The sequence below is a fragment of the Sapajus apella genome, unplaced genomic scaffold (assembly GCF_009761245.1).
Source record: "Sapajus apella isolate SASKATOON/1434 unplaced genomic scaffold, GSC_monkey_1.0 scaffold107, whole genome shotgun sequence".
NCBI lineage: Eukaryota > Metazoa > Chordata > Mammalia > Primates > Cebidae > Sapajus > Sapajus apella.
In genome coordinates, this window is record NW_022437047.1 from 3,986,083 (window position 1) to 4,004,561 (window position 18,479).

Sequence of the window (18,479 nt, forward strand, 5' to 3'; positions counted from 1 at the left end):
GGCAACAAGAGCGAAACTCCGTCTCAAAAAAAAAAAAAAAAAGAAGGCTGGCATGATCCACAGAGAGAAAGAAGAACAGTGTGGTACAGCTGCCCACCTGAAAGCAACATAGGGAAAGGGAACCCCTGACCCCCAGCCAAGGAAGGTTGTGAGTGAGCGTGATATTCAGCCAGGGAAGCTGTGTTTTTTTCACAGCACTGTGCATGCCATGAATTGAAAGATCCCACTTACAAGCCCACACCACTAGGGCCTACAGTCCCAACTCCAGAATGCACAGATTCTTACAGTCTCTCAGCTGAAATCTGTTTAAGCCTACGGAACGCCCAGAGGGAGGGGTGACCAGTACCAGCTGCAACTGCCTGCTATCTAAGCCATTTGAGCTCCCTGGGAAAGTGACAGCAGCCAGCACTGGGATGCACAGCTGCCTAATATTCTAAGCTCCTTGGGCAGGGGAATGGTGGCACCCATTTCCATAGCTCCAGGCTGCACTTTTCCCCTGCCATGTTCCAATACTTGTCCCTACAGTCCAATATTTGTCCCCATAGACCAACATACCAACTGTGGCAGTCTGTGGTCAGAGTGCCTCTTCAGGCCCAACCCTTACCGATCCTTCTTCAGTGGGAAGGGCTTCCCTCCAGGATCTCCAATAACTCCAGCCAGAGGCTCAGGGACAGAATTCAGATCTCCCTGGTCCAAAGCCCCTAGGGGTAGGGATGGTCACAGTCTCTGCAGACTAGAAGACTTAGCCTTTCCACCTGGTCGTTCTGAGGAATCCAGGAAACCTAGACGAGTGGGTTCCCCCAGAGAAATACCCTCTCTGCCAAGAGACAAAGTGCTTTGTTAAATTGGTCCTGCTCCCCATGCCATCCAACTGGGTGAGAACCTCTAACAGGGGTTGTCAGACATCCTGTAAAGGAGTGATCCTATTGGTATCAGGTTGGTGCCCCTCAAGGTCAGAGGCCCCAGAAGAAGGAACAGGCACCCAACTTTGCTGCTCTCCAACCCCCTTGAGTGACATCTCCAGACATGGGATCCAATCAGATGACTAGGTCCTGAAGTGAACCCCAGCAAACTGCAGCAGCCCTAGAAGAGGGACCTGACTATTGAAAGAAAAACACATAAGCAGAAAGCAACAGCAATAGCGTCAACAACAACAACAAAAAGGCCCCCACAAAACCCTATCCAAGGGTCAGCAGACTCAAAGGCCAAAACTAGACAAACTCACAAAGATGAGAAAGAATCAATGAAAAAATGCTGAAAACCCAAAAGGCCAGAGTGTCTCTTCTACTCCAAATGATTGCAAAGTCTCTCCATCAAGGGCACAGAACTGGATGTAGGAACAAATGGACTAACTGACAAAAGTAGGCTTCAGAAAATGGGTAATAAAAAACTAAACTGAGCTAACGGAGCATGTTCTAACCAAATGCAAAGAAGCTAATAACCTTGATAAAAGGTTAGAGGAATTGCTAACTAGATTAACCAGATTAGACAGGAGCATAAATGACCTAATGGAGCTGAAAAACAGAGCACAAGAACTTCGTAAAGCATAAACGAGTAACAACCGCCAATTCGACCAAGGGGAAGAAAGGATATCAAAGTTTGAAGACCACCCTGCTGAAATAAGACATGCAGTCAAGAAGAGAGAAAAATAATTAAAAGGAATGAACAAAGCCTCCAAAAAATATGGAACTTCATAAAAATACCAAATCTATGATTGATTCGAGTACCAGAAGGAGACGGGGAGAATTGAAACAAGATGGAAAAACACTCTTCATGATATTATCTAGGAGAACTTACTCAACCTAGCAAGACAGACAAGCATGCATATGCAGGAAATACAGAGAACACCATTAAGATACTTAATGAGAAGATAAACCCCAAGACACATAGGAATCAGATTCTCCAAAATTAAAATGAAGGAAAAACTGTGAAGGGCAACCAAATAGAAAAACCAGGTCACCTATAAAGGGAAGCCCATTAGACTATCAATGGACATCTCAGCAGAAATTCTACAAGTCAGAACAGATGGGGGTCAGTGTTCAACATTCTTAAAGAAAATAATTTTCAAGTCAGAATTTCACATCCCACAAAACTAAGCTTCATAAGTGAAGGAGAAATAAAATCCTTTCCAGACAAGCAAATGCTGAGGGATTTTGTTACCACCAAATAACAAAAATATAGAAAGGAATAACTAAATATGGAAAGGAAAAACTGGTACCAGCCACTGCATAAAACACACCAAAATATAAAGACCAATGACACTGCATCAACTAGTGTGCCGAATAACCAAATAGCATCATGATGACAAGATCAAATTTACACATAACGTTACTAACCTTAAATGTAAGTAGGCTAAATACCCCAATTAAAAGACACAGACTGGCAAATTGGATAAGGTGTTAAGACCCATTGGTGTGCTGTTTTCAGAGACCCATCTTACATGCAAAGACACACAGAGACTCAAAATAAAAGGATGGAGGAAGATGTACTGAGAAAATGGAAAGCAACAAAAAGCAGAGGTTGCAGTCCTATCCTCTGACAAAACAGACTTTAAATCAACAAAGATCAACAAAGACAAAGAGGGGCATTACATAATGGTAAAAGAACAATTCAACGAGAAGAGCTAACTATTCCAAATATATATGCACCCAATACAGGAGCACTCAAATTCATAGAACAAGCTCTTAGAGGCATACAAAGAGACTTAGACTCCCACAAAATAATAGTAGGAGAATTTCACACCAAACTGTCAGTATAAGACAGAGCTATGATATAGGAAACTAATGAGGATATTCAGAACTTGAACTCAGTTCTGGATCAAGTGGACCTACTAGACATCTATTAAACTCTCCACCCCAAATCAACAGAATATACATTCTTCTCAGTGCTACATGGCATTTATTCTAAAACTGGCCACATAATTGTAGGTAAAACACTCCTCAGCAAATGCAGAAGAACTGAAATCATATCTAACAGCCTCTCAGGTCACAGTGCAATTAAATTAGAACTCAGGATTAAGAAACTCATTCAAAACTACACAATTTCATAAAAATTGAGGAACTTCCTCCTGAATGACTCCTGGGTAAATAACGAAATTAAACCAGAAGTAAAGAAGCTCTTCGAAACCAATGAGAACAAAGAGAAATGTACCAGGATCCCTGAGACACAGCTAAAGCAGTAAGAGGGAAATTTATAGCACTAAATGTCCACATCAGAAAGCCAGAAAGATCTCAAATCAATACCCTAACATCACAATTAAAAGAGCTAGAGAGACAAGAAAAAACTAATCCAAAAGCTAACAGAAGACAAGAAATAGCTAAGATCAGAGGATAATTTAAGGAGATAGAGATACAAAAAACCCTCAAAAAAGTTAATGAATCTAGGAGCTGGTTTTTTGAAAAAATTGACAAAGTAGAGAGACCACTAACTAGAATAACACAGAGAAAGAGATAGAGTAATCAAACAGATACAACAAAAAATGATAAAGAGGATATCACCGCTGACACCACAGAACTGCAAACTACCGTCAGAGAATACTATAAAAAATCTATGCAAATAAACTAGAAAATCTAGAAGAAATTGATAAATTTCTGAATGCATACATCATAAACCAGGAAGAGGTTAGACCCCTTAATAGACCAATAACAAGCCCTGGAATTGAGGCAGTAATTAATAGCTTACAAACCAAAAAAGCCCAGCACCAAATGGATTCACAGCTGAATTCTACCAGAAATACAAAGAAGAGCTGATACCATTTTTTCTGTAACTACCCCAAACAATTGAAAAGGAGGAACTCCTCCCTAACTCATTTTATGAAGTCAAATCATCCTGATACCAAAACTGGGAAGAAACACAACAAAACAAAAAAGAAAGAAGGGGAGGGAGAGAGAGAGAGAGAGAAAGAGAGAGAGAGAGAGAGAGGGAGAGGAAGGAGAAGGAGAAGAAGGAAGAAGAAGAAGGAAGAAGAAGAAGAAGAGGAGGAGAAAAGAAAAGAGAAGAAAAAAGAAAAGAAAAGGGAGAAAAAGAGGAAGAAAGACAGCAAGGGAAGGAAAGGGGAGGGGAGGGCAGGGCAGGGCAGAGCAGGGCAGGGCAGTTCCCTCAACGCTCTGGAGGCATGGGCATGATTAGCTAAATAATTCTTAAGGCTTCCATAACTTTAGACTCTGATTTCAGAAGGAAGGAACTTGGTCTATTTTCTCTCTCTCATTACAGAATTTCTTAAGGAATATTTATAAATAAATAAGCAAGAAAACAAATTTAGATAAAGAATATGAGCTAAATTTTAATGTTTTAAATAAGAGGGAGTGAAAAATAGATTGGTTTAACCTAACAGGAAGAGAATAATTTTGAGGTATGAGAAAGAGTAATATTATAGATGAAATAATGTAAATCAAGAAGAAAACTCATTCTATCTCTAGGTCATTTCATAGACCAGATGTTGAAAAACACACTCATTACTTGGTTACCTCTATGTTTACTAATGTCCTTAAGGGATGGTCAGAATTCAGTTCAAACAATAAAAATTGAGAGATACAGAGAAGACACACAAAAGCCTTGAATAATAGAGAAATAAATCTTATTCCTAAATTAAAGGAAAAATATTAAGGTAAAAATTGTGTAAAATTGTAAATCTTGACTCAAGGAAATTGCTTTGAAATCTCATAAATAAATCATAAACTGCATATAGACCATAATTATAAGAGAATTGACAAAATTCTTTCAAAAAAGTTTGAGTCATAACTTGAATTATGCATTACTATCCTTATTTTATAGATGTAGAAAGTTTGATTTAGAGATGCTAAGCTGCCAAATTTAATAGACTTAGGAAATGAAAAAATCAATAAGAAGTTATATCTATAAAACTCTAAAATCTATGCTCTTTGTACTATGCCATAGCTTCGTCTGATGACATTTAATGAAATTTAATAATATATAGAAATTGTCTTTATTGGAAACTTGGATTAACTGGCATAGATAAACACAGTAATGTAACATTAGGGATGCTCTTCCTGCAATATAAAATGCATGTTACTTATTTTCAGGTATACAAAGAATAAGGAATAAAATATGTAGAGCTTCTTTTCTTATGTCACAGCTTAGCTAATGAACGGATGGGGTGCAGGGTAATCTCTTTGTAAAGTAGATCTTTGTGGTGGTATCCTTTGCATTTAAAAGAAGGGAAGAGTGTTGGTTTTAGGGCTAACTCTGAGTCACAATATAATTGCCAAAATTATAGAATTAAAAGGGCTCTGAAGACAAAGACAAAGCTTTTACACATTTAAGAAATAGTTAGAGGTATGAAATTGTGCAGTGTGTGGTTAAAATATTTTGTGAGAATATGTAATTTATTATCAAACAATGAAAAAAATAGCGTGTTGATGATTTGCTTTTAAGGGGAAAGTATAGTCATAGTGACAGTTTTGGAAGAAGGTACTATATTTTGGTGAAACAACAGCTTTCATTTTTAAAATTTATTTATTTTTATTTTTTTGGCTTCTTTCACTTTAATTATTTTGAAATTTATTCATGTTATTATATATGTGTGTGTGTGTGTGTGTGTGTGTGTGTGTGTGTGTGTACATATATATACTTTGAGTTCTGGGATACATGGGCAGAATGTGCAGGTTTGTTACACAGGTATACATGTGCCATGGTGGTTTGTTGCACCAATCAACCCATCATCTAAATTAGGTATTTCTCCCAATGCTATCCCTCCCCTTGCCCCCTACTGTCTGACAGGTCCCAGTGTGTGATGTTCCCCTCTCTGTTCCCGTGTGTGCTCATTGTTAAACTCCCACTTATGAGTGCAAATATGAGGTATTTAGTATTTTGTCCTGTGTTAGTTTGATGAGAATAACGGTTTCCAGCTTCATCCATGTCCTTACAAAGGATATGAAATCATTCTTTTTTTATAGCTGTCTAGTATTCCATGGTGTAGATGTGCCACATTTTCTTTATTCAATCTATCATTGATGGGCATTTCGGTTGGTTCTAAGTCTTTGCTATTGTGAATAGTGCTGCAATAAACATGTGTGCATGTGTCTTTATAGTAGAATAATTATATTTCTTTGGGTATATACCCAGTAATTGGATTGCTGGGTTGAGACATGATCACCATCTGTGGAGGTCTGTCCTGCAGACCCTGACTCAGCAACACATGAATAAATGCTCTCACACACCCAGTGCAGTGATTTGAGTGGGCCAGGGAGGTTATCAGCTGCTCACAGAGGGCAATTGCAGCTAACCATTACTTTCTGTCCTTCCTAGCATTTATTCAGCATAGATTTAATAACAGAGGCTCTAAGTCAATATGCTTGTGGATAATTAACATGGTTAAGAGAGTGGTTTTATGAATGATAAAAAGTCTTGGTTCAGGGGCCCAGAATAAACACCATTAACCTGTAATTCTTCAACCTCCCCAGAGAGGCTCATTCAGCACAAAGTTTACACGAGTAAACAAATTAGAGTAGGGACAAAAGAATGTGGGGGTGAACAGACTTAACTCAGGAAGCTTTTATTATCCTTAATCTACATCCTATGACTTAATGCTCTAACGTAAGAACTGCCTGCCTTCAGCCTATCTCGTTAAAACCTTTCAGCCTTGTAAAATGTTTGAGACTATAATCTATAACTTCCCTAATATTTCCCTTAATATTTTGCCAGCCATTCTGAGTGAATCTCAACACGGAATCACATGGTATTTCTGATTGTAGGTCCTTGAGGAATTGCCACACTGTCTTCCACAATGGTTGAACAAATTTACACACTCCCACCAACACTTCTTCTTTTGAGAACTGTCTGTTCATGTACTTCACCCACTTTTTGATGGGGTTGCTTGTTTTTTTCTTGTATGTTTATTTAAGTTTCTTATAGATTCTGGATATTAGCCCTTTGTGAGATGTAATGATTGCAAAAATTGTTCTCACATTCTGTAGGTTGCCTATTCACTGTAATGATAGTTTCTTTTGCTGCGCAGAAGCTCTTGAGTTTAGTTAGATCCCTTTTGTTAATTTTGGCTTCTGTTGCAATTGCTTTTGGTATTTTAGTCATGAAGATTGTGTCCATGCTTATGTACTGAATGATATTTCCTAGGTTTTCTTCTAGGGTTTTTATGGTTTTAGGTCTTATGTTAAATCTTTAATCCATCTTGAGTTAATTTTTGTATATGGTGTGAGGAAAGGGTCCAGCATCAGTTTTCTGCATATGGCTGGGCAGTTTTCCCAACACCATTTATTAAATAGGGAATCCTTTCCCCATTGCTTTTTTTATCAGATTTGTCAAAGATCAACTAGTTGCAGATGTTTGGCATTATTTCTAAGGCTTCTATCCTGTTCCGTTGGTCTATATATCTGTTTTGGTGCCAGTACCCTGCTGTTGTGGTTACTTCAGCCTTGTAGTATAATTTGAAGTCAGGTAGAGTGACGCCTCCAGCTTTGTTCTTTTTGCTTAGAATTGTCTTGGCTATACCAGCTTTCTTTTGGTTCCATATGAAATGTAAAGCAGTTTTTCTAATTCTGTGAAGAAAGTCAATGGTAGCTAGATGGGATTACACTGAATTTATAAATCACTTTGGGCAGTATGGCCATTTTCATGATATTGATTCTTCCTAACCATGAACACGGAATGTTTTCCCATTTGTTTGTGTCCTCTCTAATTTCCTTGAGCTGTGGTTTATAGTTCTCCTTGAAGAGGTCCTTTGCATCCCTTCCAAGTTGTATTCCTAGGTATTTTATTCTTTTTGTAACAATTGCAAATGGAACTTCACTTATGATTTGGTTCTGTTTTTCTGTTGCTGGTGTATAGGAATGCTTGTGATTTTTGCACAATGATTTTGTAACCTGAGACTTTACTGAAGTTGTTTATCAGTGTAAGGAGATTTTGGGCTGAGATGATGGGGTTTTCTAAATATATGATCATGGCATCTGCAAACAGAGACAATTTGACTTCCTCTCTTCCTGTTCGAATACTTTTTATTTCTTTCTTTTGCCTGATGGCCCTTTCCAGAGATTCCAATACTATGTTGAATAGGAGTGGTGAAAGAGGGCATCCTTGTCTTGTGCCAGTTTTCAAAGGGAATGCTTCCAGCTTTTGCTCATTCAGTATGATATTGACTGTGGGTTTTTCATAAATACCTCTTGTTATTTTGAGATATGTCCCATCAATACCTAGATTAATCAGTGTTTTTAGCATGAAGGGATGTTGAATTTCTTTATAATAAACTGATTATTCTGATAACTAGTAACCAAGAATCTTCTGTGATATTAAAAAGCATAGGAAAACACTGATGCAATTAAAGACCAAGGCATTGAACTCCTGAATATTAAAGTGAATTTACTTGTGATGAACACAGTGAAGTCTGGAAGGGAGCAACTCGTGTTGTCCTAAGATCATTGAATTTTGTGGATTACAATGAAAGCTTGTGTTTGCCTTGAAACCAGAGAGGATTACTTTATGTTTACAGATGATATAAATTCAGTGAGATATCCACAGAAAAAACAAACACCATTAGGAAGAGATGAAAATATGAATAGAAATTGGTAAGCAGAAATCAAGATAAAAATAATAGCAATATAATTATATGTCTCATAATAAAATTTTACTGTGTTATTCTAATCTTAATTTCTCCTATATGACAAGATAAATTGAAAAATGGCTGGCATATAGTAAGTAAAAAAAATTCAACAAATGTATATTGAATGAATGACTTGTGTCCTACCAAGAAAAAATCTGAAGTGGATAAGTGAAGAGTATTACTGATATGAATGTAAAATATTTGCAATATTATATGTGTAACACCAAGATCATGAAAGAGTTTCTGTATACATGGTAGACATTTGTAGAGTAAATCATATTCAGGAACAATGTCTATGTTTCACTAAATACAACAGTTTAACTGGTCTTTTGAACTCAAACTGTACTGCTTGCACTTCAGTTTCTATAAGTTGGTCACTTTTCAACAGGTAGAATAGTCTTTCTAACACATAGCATTTCCCTTACTACTTGCTTCTTAAAATCAACTCATTTTCTGCCCCCACTTTTTAATTGGTCTCAGAGTAATATCCAGACTATGTGGCTTGTCACAAGATAGTTTTGATTTTGTCTCTGCTTTCATTTCTCATCTTAATTATAATCCTACAGGCTGGAGGCCAACAAATTACTTGCAGTCCACTGCTACAAGTTCTTTAATCCCTCCAAGCACACTATTTTCTCTGTGCACACTTTTCCTATCTCCGCCAACTGCCTAGTTCTTTTATCACCTTTGAGACTTCGCTCACACTGTTGGAATCCTTTCACAGATCCACTAAACTAAACTTGGTATAATGGCCTAGATCTGTCCTTCCAGAGGACTCTAAGTTGATCTCTGTGACAGTTGTTGCTACAACAGTACCTACATGGATTTCCATGTAGCTCAGCCCTTGCTCAACATCTCTTTTCCGGAAACAAAATCCAGCAACTTTATTAAGGTTTCATCTCAAAAGTCACCTAACCACAGAACCTTTACCAGATTACTCCACATGAAAGAGAACTCTTTCCCTCCCTCATTGTTTCTTTACTCTGCTTTAATTACATGTAACACTCATACCAGTCCATAATGTTATTTAATTATCGATTTATTTTTAAATCACTTTTTGATATTTTGTAAACACCAGGAGACTGAGGTCCTTGCCTCTTTTGTTTACTGCTGTATCCTCCTTAACCTGAAAGGTGCCAACCATAAAGTATGCACTCATTCAATAGTTGGTGAACAAATCAATAAAATAGTAAGTTGACTCTTTACTTGTGAATTCTAGGAATATAACCTGCTTCCAATTTATAACTCAGAGGAAAGAATTTGCAAAAGTTCCTTTCTTCTAGATAGCATCTTAGTGCTGCTGCTCTCCAGCTGTCATTCCACCAGACTCCTGCTCCTCTCCATCAACTCTTTAAGTATCCAGTAGTCATGACCATTGCCATTTGTTCTCACCCTATTTCTTCCTGTAAACAATTTTCTCTATATTTATTCTCCTTTCTTACATACATTACATCTAGAGAAGAGATGGGATAAAAGATAAATTTTCTTAAAAGAAAAGACAGGTAGCAGTGTGGAAAAACAGAGGGTTAAAACAACAGCAACAAAAACAATAAAATACAAGTTCCCAAAAGCATGAAGAGTGGTGGGGGGAATAATGAAGATACCAGTGACTATAAATATGACACTAACATAGTTTAATGCAATTGTTGCTTTACAAGTTTTCTCTGTGGATTCTAACCAGAAACTTAGTCATGGTTTCATTTCTGGCTTTTATGCAGTATTATAAGTTGTAAACTAAAGTGTCATTAAGTAAAATCCAATGGTCTCCAATAGGACAAACAAAACATGTTGGCAAGATTTCCACAGATTAAGTCTCACCAAGGATGAGTGTGTAGTTTAAAGTAATGTAATAAATAACAAATTGTAAAACACCAAAACAAAAAATGCCAATTAGCAAGAAATAGCAAAATCAAGAAACAGGAGATTTAAGTTAACAAGAATTTTAGATAGCTCAGGCAATGAAATTACTGGATTCTGAATATAAAATATGTACTTTAAAGAAGGTTGAAAGGAATAATTGAATCAAAAATAGTAAGTAATAAGATGTTAAAATGAAGAAAATAGAAGATTTCAAAATAAACAAGTATAAATGTGAAAAATACAATCAATGAAATCTTAACTGCCCAGACTAAATGCAAATAAAGAGAAATTTACTAAACCGATGATATAGTTAACAAAAAAAATCTTAGCATCTAGAACAAATTTAAAAAGACAGAAAAACAAAAGAGAAGTAAATAGGTATGGAAGACATAAAGAGAAGGTCTGATATAACTGAAGTTCCAAAAAATGAAAAAGAAAATAAAATGGACAGAATAAACAAAGATATTGGTTTGGGATCCTCCAGAACACTGCAATCCATGTTCAGTGTTTTAAATATATGAGACATAAGTTAAACATTTCCATGCTTAACAAAACTCCAGACACATAAGAGAAAAATATTCCCTAAAAATTAACTAAATAAGAAACACATTATTTACAAGTAAATAGCATATAGATGAATTGCAGTATGGAGAGAAAGGTAAATAAACATTTATAAATATATATTATAGAACAATGTTGCAATATCTAATTGAAGACAGAGTTAAATAAAACAGAAACATGAAATAATATTGGCAACACTGGAACACTGTGTTTGGGCTCTATATGTACAAAGATCACCATATTTATATATTTTTTCAACTTTTAAAGCTCAAGGATACATATGCAAGGTATGCATGTAGGTTTGCTGCATTGTTAAATGTGTGCCGTGGTGGTTTACTGCACAGATCATCCCATCATCCAGGTATTAAGCACAGCATCCATTAGCTATTCTTCTTAATGTTCTCCCTTTCCTCAACCTCTCCACAGGTGCCCAGTATGTGTTATTTCCCCCCTTGTGTCCGTGCGTTCTCATCGTTCAGTTCCCACTTATGAGAGAGAACATGCAGATCACCATATTTTTAATGAGAAAAATTCATCTTTTATGATTAAGTTTAGATTTTATTAATTGTCCAGGTCCATGATCTGAAGGGAAACACATTGTAATATAAATACAGTGTTTTACTTTGAAAATAATGGAGAATAAAAATTTAATAAAACATCAAGCAACCCAATAATAGGTGATAATTTTTTCTAAATATAGATGTACAGTTTATATAGAAAGTGCAAGATAATATGGAACTAATTAACATAAATATCACTGCATTGTACTTGATCTTTAAACAACACAGATTTACTTTTTGGACCAAAAAGAAGTGGAAAATGTTTGCCAGCTATTCACCCAACAGAGGACTGGTTTTCAGAGTACACATGGAACTCAAGAAATAAAATCTCATTAAAAATTGGGCAAAGGACATGAATACTCATTTCTCAAGGGGAGAAATATAAAGACTTAACATCACTAATTATCAGAGAAATGGAAATCAAATTTACAGAGAGATATCATCTTACCTCAGTCAGAATGGCATTATTAAAATGATATTAAATAACAGATGTTGGTGAAGAGGTGGAGATAAGGGATCACTTATACACTGTTGGTCAGGATGTAAACTAGTAATGAGAGAGAAAGCAGTTGGGGGCTGGTTAGGCAGGAAGGATGTGGTTAGAGGGAGGGTCTTGGGAGCAGGACAGAGAAGGGCAATGTTCACAGGAATAACTGTAGAACAGCACCTATACTGCCTCTGCAGCTAATGGGAAGAAATGTGGTTAAGAACTCCTCCTTGTGACAGGATGTTGCTTAGAAGGGACTGTCCCAATTTCAGCATGGTCACAATAAATCGACCTAAATATACTTAACTTGACCCAGCTCATTGTAGTGTCATTGGCATGACATTAGCATTGTGTTTATAGCTCCCTCACATCCATGGGTTTTGCTTAGGCACTTATGAGTAATAACAAAGACGGAGTCACTCTGGCCAATCCCAGGCCTGCACAAATACAACACCCCTAGGAGGGAACTTTGCCCCTCCCATTTGGGCAAAACTCACAAAAGACTTCCTGGTTTCTGACACATAAAAGATCCAGAATTAAGCCCAATTTTGGCAACCTGCTTTCATCCCCACTTTCTTTGCTGAGAGCTTTCCTTTTGCTTAATCAGTTCTACTCTCCTCACTCTCTGGTGTCCTCATGACTAATTCTTTGAAGCTGTAGGACAAGAATGCATACCTAGCTGAACTAGGGACTAAGCAGACTGAAACAGTAAAGCCACTATGGAAAACAATGTGAAGTTTTCCCAGAAAACTATAAATAGAATTACCATTTGATCTAGCAATCTCAATAGCAGGCATATATCCAAAGGAAAATAAACCAGTATATCAAACTGGTACTTGTACTTGCATGTTTATCGTGGCACTATTCACAAAGTAAAGATATGGAATCAACACAAACGTTCATCAATGGATGAATGGATAATGGATAATGGATATATACACAATGGAATACTATCCACCATAAAGAAAGAATGAAATTATGTCATTTGCAGCAGCATGGATGGAACTGAGGTCATTATCTTAAGTGAAATAAACAAACTCACAAAAAGACATATAATGTATGCTCTCACAGGTGGGAGCTAAAAATTTGAACACATGGAATTAGAGAATGATCAATAAATAGAAACTACAAAGGGTGAGTAGCAGAAGTGGAGGGGTGAAGAGAAGCAGATTAAAGGATACAAACATACAGTAAGATAGAAGTAATAACTCAATGTTTGATAGCAAAGTAGAATGACTGTACTTAAAAAAATTTATTATACTCAGGTGATGGACACCCTAAATACTCTGACTTGATCACTGTGCATTACATATATGTAAAACATTTCTCATGTAATCCATAAATTTGCACACATTTTAAAATATGCAGAATAGAAATTACAGAATTGCAAGGAGGTATAAGTAAACTACATATACAAATTTATACTTTTGATACTTTTTATTAAATGATATATACAGCAAATAAAAATACTAATAAAAACATGGACGGTATTAAAAACATAACAAACAGCTTTAATGTGATGATGTTGTACCCAGGTGAGTTAAATGGAACAGCGCCACCCTCTGAGTTTGAATCACGAGTCCTTTATTAATTAGCTGGCAAATGAGAGACTGCTAATGCTCAAAATTCTCTCAGCCTCAAGGAGGGGGCTGTATTCCTTTTTATACCTTGCTTAAGGTAGGGGATGGGAAGCCTAGCAAGAGCAGAGTTTACAGAAGCAGAATAAGCAAGTTAGATAAGGAGGCTTGTAATTAGGAGGCAGGAGGTTCTCATGATTGTTGATTTTTTAAGGAGGGTATACACAAGCGGTTCCCATGATTGCTGGTTACCAAGGGGGCTATTCGATACTTGTCATATAATCAATCAAGGGGGGGCATTTACAATGGTAAGTGGGCTTGCCAAGCAGGCTATGGTTACAAAGGTTATATGTTTCTATAGTTTTAAGTGCAGCATGACCCAGCACAGTAGCAAGACCCAGGTATGCACTTAAGGGAGGAGTGGCAGGAGGGGTGAGGCAGAGGTCAAGATGGAGTCTATCTGGCTCTTAGCAAAATGGAGTCTGTCTGGCTAACACAGGGTAGGTTAGTCCAGTGAAGTACAAAGGATTTTGTAGCTACATGAGGGAGTCTATGTTGCCTATTATACATGAAACATTTATGAAAACTGCACACATTCTAAGCTAGAAAGATAATATCAAACATGTCAAAGAGTTGGTATGTTCTCTGATGAAAATTAAGAACGAAATTAATAACAACTTTAAATAAGCTTGGAAATTTTATAAGTTTATTCAAATAAGCATAGTTATAAGAAAAAAAACCATAAGGAAAATATTTATATATAAAAATAAATAATAAAATATAGTCAAAATTATGGAAAAGATATAAAGTAGTACTCAGCAAAATTTGTAACTTTAAATACTTGTATTTAAATCAATAAAACCAACAATTAGTGAGGAAAGTTTCCATCTCAAAATTAAAAGGAAGAAATGCTAAATGAAGTCCAAAAGATTAGAATAAAAAACATAATAAAAACAATGTTAGTATTTTTAAAACAGAAAACAAATATGCAATTAAAAGCATCAGTAAAGCTAAAAGTAGTTCAGTGAAAATTGTAAAAGAAATAGACAAACCTCTGTGAAAACCAATTACAAAACACATAAACAATCTCCAAGTATTTGTATGAAGCTAAAATAAATTTCATGTAAACATTTTATTTATAATGTTAGTCATAATCTATTAAAATGATGAAATGACTGTTCTTTTTTAAACCCTCGATGTGTATGTTAAATTATATTATTTTTCAATTTTAACTCAAATTTACAGCCCTGAAATAAAGTCAAATTGATCATAATGCAGTCTCTTTATTATACATCCTAAATTCAATTTGTCAATTATTCTATTGGAATTTTTCATCTATTTTTATAAGTGAGATTGGCTTACAATTTTGTTTCTTGTTTGTCCTAGATATTAAAGAGCATGTGCAGGTTTGAGTAGAAGAATGGCTTTCATAAGTGCTGTTTCATAAATAAATAAATAGAAGCCAACCTTGCACTATGCATGAAATTCAATTTCAAGTTTATGATTATGTAAATGCTATCTGGCATAATTATAATACTGTTCAAAAATATATACAGTAATATCTATGATCTTGGATATAGGAAAATGCTTCTTACCTCACAAAGTCAAATCATAAAGGAAAAGACTGATAAATTCTACTTCATTAAAATTAAGAATTTCTATTCCTCTAAATCATAATAAATAGAATTGGAAATAAAGGGACAAACTTGAAAAAAATATTTGCACTATATTAAACCTCAACATTTTAGGAACACTTTAAAGTCAACAGAGAAAAGTAACCTACCCATTCCAAAAATACACAAAGAAATAAACAGGAACTTCCACCCATGTACAAGAATATGTATAGGGTTATTGTTTGTAATAGCAAGAAACAAAACAAAAGCAAATAATGAAAACCACCCTAATACTCACTAACAATAAAAGGAATTTTAAAATTGTGCAATACAAAATGTAATGAAGAATAATGTACCTTAGTTACACATATTAATGTATTTATACCTAAAAAAAATCATGTTGAGAAAAAGGAGCAAACCACAGAAGAATATGTACACTATAATTCATGTACACATTATAAAAAGGCAAAACCAATCAATGTACTTTTGGGTGTTATAAATCTCTATGGAAATCAGGTGCTTAATTAACTTAAAATCAAAACAGTAGTCAGCTGTGGCAGGAACAAAGTAGGAAAAAATTGGAGAAGTTTATATTATAATATTTTCTTTAATGATCTAAGGGAAATATACATATTTCTATCTAAAAGACAAGTATATATTATGTTATGTTTTGTATTAAATTATATGTTGTACTACAATCTAAAATACAGTGTTTAGATATTATTTATATCCTGTAACCCATATTAAATAGCAAGCTTTATGTAGATAGGTATTTTTAGGTTTTCTTTACTACTGTGTTCCAAACACCTAAATGGAGCCTATCACAATAAATCTAGGACAAATGAATGAACGAAAGATAAGCAGAGTGAATGGAGAAGTGCCTTTGTTAGATAAAAATCCAATGTTTTTCATGTAATTTAATCATACATTATTTAAGCAATTCTTAATATTCAATTGAAATTGTAAAATTAATGCCATTGATAAGAGGCAAACCAATTTATTACAGAATACCCTGGAAAGGCTCAGAAATTTGAGGCATAGTAAAAGACTCCATAAACATGTGGGAGATACATGAAATAGAAAATGAAAGAATTATGTAAAACTATGAAGAACTTTGCCTATTAGACTCCTAGATCCTTACTGCTGGTGTATATACAATCATGTATCTTCCCCTCCCTAACATCTGTAGGAAACAGATGGTTATTTTTCTTAGAGAAAGAGAACTAAAGGAGTTCTGGAATTAGGGGTAATAATCACAGGGGAAAGCAGTATCAAGAGAAAATCAATCCAAAAGCTAGCAGAAGACAAGAAATAATCAAAATCAGACCTGTACTGAATGAAAATGAGACACAAAAAAATACAAAAGATCAGCAAAACCATAAGATGGCTTTTTGAAAGAGTAATAAGATTGAAAGACAACTCACTAGGCTAATAAAGAATAAAAGAGAAATGATTCAAATAAACACAATCAGAAATAACAAGGGGGACATTACCACCAATCCCACAAAAATGCAAAAAACCCTTAGAGACAATTCCAAACACCTCTGTGAATACAAACGAGAAAACCTAGAAGAAATGGATAAATTTCTGGAAACATAACTTTCCCAGATTGAAGTAGGAAGAAATAAAATCCTGAGCAGACCAAAAACAAGTTCCAAAATTGAATCAGTAATGAAAGGCCTACCAATTAGAAAAAGCCTGGCACCAGACAGATTCACAGCTAAATTATACCAAACATATATAGAAGAGCTGGCACCATTTCTACTAAAGCTATTCTAAATAATTGATGAAGAAGGACTGTCTCCTAACTCATTATATGAGGCCAACAACATTCTGATACCAAAACCCAGCAGAGACACAATGAGAAAACTTTAGGCCAATATTTTTGATGAACACAGATTCAATACTAGCAAACCATATCCAGCACACATCAAAAAGCTAATACACTACAATCATCTAGGCTTTATCCAAGGGATGCAAGGTTGGTTCAACATATGCAAATCAAAAAATATAATTCATCACATAAATGGAACTAAAAAAATAGCACATGACCATCTAAATAGATGCAGAAAAGGCTTTTGTTAAAATTTAACATCCTTCACGTTAAAAACCCTCAACAAACTAGGCATTGAAGGAGCATACCTCAAAATAATAAGAGCTATCTATGAGAAACCCACAGAAAAAAAATCATACTGAATGGGCAAAAGCTGGAAGCACTCCCCGTGAGAACCAGAACAAAACAAGGTTGCCCTCTTGCACCACTCTTATTTGACATAGCACTGGAAGTCCAACTCAGAGCAATTAGGTAAGAGAAATACATCCAAATAAGAGAGGAAGTCAAACTATTTTTATTTGTAGATAATATAATTTCATACCTAGAAAACACCGTAGACTCTGCCCAAAAGCTCCCGGATCTGATAAACAACTTCGGCAAAGTTTTAGACTATAAAATCAACATACAAAACTTAGTAGCATTTCTGTACACCAACAACATCTAAGCTGAGTGCCAAATCAAGGAAGAAATCCCATTCACTATAGGCACACACAAAGAGTACCTAGGACTACAGCTAACAAGGGAGGTAAAGATCGTGACAATGAGAATTACAAAAGACTGCTGACAGAAATCAGAGCTAACACAAGCAAATGGAAAAGCATTCCATGCTCATGGATAGAAAGAATGAATATTGTTAAAATTGCTATACAGCCCAAAGCAATTTAGATTCAAGGCTATTCCTATGAAACTACCAATTTTGCAGGATCCTTGGGGTATTGCTTTTCTGGCAGAAAACCGTGGCTTGTAGCATTTTTGCCCAAGTTTTGCTTATGGCCACTGGGCTTGTTCTGCCCACTTGGCCTGGCAGACTGCATTCAGCTCTAGCTACCAGTCTGGATCCCATGCCTCCAAGAGAGACTCCAAGGGAGAGTCTCCAAGTAAGACTGCAAGTCACTGCATGGAGTCCAGCCACGACACAGTCAGACATGCTGCTGCATGATAGGTAGCTCCAGGTGCTGGCATGGGTGCCAGCTCTCCTTGAGGCTGCAGCAGAACCACGCACACTGCAAGCAGCTTCCCTGGCTGGCAACAGGGGATACAGTAGTGCCCGGAAGCTTGGAAATGCCAGAAACTGCACGGACTCAAAGAAGGAGTCACAGCCTCGGCTTGGGGAGCTCCCAGGACTGGTGTCCCAAAGGGCCATAGCTTTTCTCTCCTTCTCTTTGCCAGCAACGTGGTGAGCAAGGGGCATGTTT

At 35.9% G+C, this 18,479-nt stretch overlaps 1 long non-coding RNA gene across 1 annotated transcript in view; it reads left to right on the forward strand.

Annotated features, from left to right (window-relative positions):
• The window catches only part of LOC116537157, a 20,549-nt gene extending 3,669 nt beyond the window's left edge, over nucleotides 1–16,880 (forward strand). The window contains exons 2-3 of the long non-coding RNA XR_004262990.1: nucleotides 16,427–16,429; nucleotides 16,868–16,880. This is a non-coding gene — a long non-coding RNA (uncharacterized LOC116537157). The remainder of the gene's footprint in view (nucleotides 1–16,426; nucleotides 16,430–16,867) is intronic.
• Nucleotides 16,881–18,479: the final 1,599 nt, after the last annotated feature.